The sequence below is a fragment of the Argiope bruennichi genome, chromosome 9 (assembly GCF_947563725.1).
Source record: "Argiope bruennichi chromosome 9, qqArgBrue1.1, whole genome shotgun sequence".
Taxonomy (NCBI): Eukaryota; Metazoa; Arthropoda; class Arachnida; order Araneae; family Araneidae; genus Argiope; species Argiope bruennichi.
The window spans coordinates 122,554,018-122,556,579 of NC_079159.1; positions in this window are offsets into that span (position 1 = coordinate 122,554,018).

Consider the following 2,562-nt stretch of genomic DNA (forward strand, 5'->3'; position numbering starts at 1 on the left):
CAGTATGAGATCTAGTGGCTTTTATAGAGAACGAACCCAGCAAAATGTCAGGAAGCATGACAACTTCCAATGTTTGGACGAAGGCTGATGAACTTTTAAGTTTCACCATCTGACGCTTTCAGGATTTAAAAGACTCCCCTCCTCTCAGACGAGATTAAAACAACTTTCCACCCCAGGAATTAAAGAGTGGACTTAATCTCTTTTTAAGAGTTGCGCGATCCCCCAAAACTCGCGCCTTCTGTTGATGAAAGTTCTTGTAGCAGATTTGACCAGCACTGACGTAAGCGGCAGAGACTCATCTTGGACAGATGGTTTTGACATCAGATGATAGATTTTTTGCTGCCGCTCTGATCGGATGTCGCAGGCTGGATTCGAAACAAATTCAAAAAAAAAAAAAAAACTTATTTTGATGTCAGTGTTCGGCCTGAATCCCAAGCCAACAAAGAAAAAATGAATTGTAACATTAAATTAAATCACTTTTTTTTTTCAGATTTTAAAAAATCTAATTCCAAACTAATGGATATCAGCACCTAATTTAAATTTTAATTGCTTTTATTTTGTTATTTTTATTATGAAGTGCAATAGATACAATTTTTCTATTTAAAAAATGATTTTAGATTAACAGATACAGATAGATTAGATTAATAGATAGATTCATATCCAATTCAACATTTAACAATTTTTAATTGCAATTAAAAGTAACGTTAATTTTAAAAGTTATTTAAAAAAAGCAAAAGTTGTCATTTGCGAACATTGAAAAACATTTCTCATCTTAAGCTTGGGAAAATCTTACGGCAGACTATCGTAATAGCTAATGAAGGGTCATTCTTTTAAAATAAATGGCGCAAATTGCCGATAAGAGGCTATATTAATAATGTATCCCATTTTTATACCAGTATTAGGTTTAATTTTCATTTACAATGAAGGAAAAAACTGCAAAAAATTATTCTATTATTAATTTTTATAATCAGTGTTAATAATTGAGATAATTAAATCAAAAGCAGTTGCACATTTTATTTAAATAAATGTGAAATTATTTGGAAGTGTCCATGATACATGAACATTATATCAAATTTTTACATTGCAAATGCATAAAAATTGTAGAGAATATATACAACTCATATCAGAATGCAATTGCATTCTTTTAGCATTTTAAAATTGCAAGGGACTTTAATTTTCTCTTCACTTAATCATGCTTTGAAATGTAGAAAATAAGTAGCTGCCATTTATATATTCATAAATCTTATGTTTCGTGAGCATACTTCATAAAAATTCAATCAATCAATTTCTCATAATCCTAAATCTTTATTAATGCATTTCGCGGAAGACAAATCGAGACCTGTATGTGTATGTGTGAATTTTTTGATAAAGATAGAAATTCGTTTAAATTTTTACACTTTCGCCATTACTATTCCAATGCATTATTTATCTTAGCAATATGAAGAAATACTAATATCAACTAAATTGAATTTTTTATAAACAACATTTCGCAATGTCAGTAACAAATACATGAATTTCTTTTCAGTTTACCTCCCAAAACATGCAGAATTTGAACAATTTTGTAGCGTTTATTATCTTTAAATTTGTAAAAAGAGTATGCCTAACTCATTTCTAAAATAGACGAATATCATCAGAGTGTTTTGATTTTTTATTTACATCACGAGCACAGTTCAATTTTTCCCTAGCCAAATCAAAACTTATTTGAATAAAAAATTACAAGTATATGTTTAAGGGCTTTCATTTAGTTTGAAATTTTAATATTACTGAATTAGCTATCAGACAAATATTGAATCATGTGTTTGTTACATAAAAAAATTTTGTTTTTGTTTTTTTGCAATCATTTCAGTGCTTTCTTCAAATTAAATGAAGCAAAGAGAAAACATTAGCGTAAAACTTAAAATAATCGTAAGTTAATTGTTTCCAGTAGGGGAAAAAAGCATTTAAATTAGAAATGAGAAATATTCAAAGATCTTGATGCGAATCTTCACTGACAAATCTGCATGAATAAGTGGTTATTCTAGCTAATTTGAAATTTATCTGTCTGAAGGATAATCTTAATATATATAAATTACGTGTCACGTTGTTTGTCCGCGATGGACTCCTAAAGTACTTGACCGACTTGAATCAAATTTGCACACCGTGTGCAGTTTGATCTAACTTAAAAGATAGGATAGCCCTTTTTTTGAATTTTTAATTAGAATTTTAATTATTAATTAAAAACTAACTTTCCCGCCAAAAAAATCGTTTCATTTTCCCCACCGCCAATCTTATCTTAATATATATAAATTACGTGTCACGTTGTTTGTCCGCGATGGACTCCTAAAGTACTTAACCGATTTTAATCAAATTTGCACACCGTGTGCAGTTTGATCTAACTTAAAAGATAGGATAGCCCTTTTTTTGAATTTTTAATTAGAATTTTAATTATTAATCAAAAACTAACTTTCCCGCCAAAAAATCGTTTCATTTTTCCCACCGCCAAATGAGTACGGCTTCAGCTTTTTTTTCCCAACAGTCATGAGGCTAGGCTTAAGATTTTTCGGCTGATTATTTAAAACGATT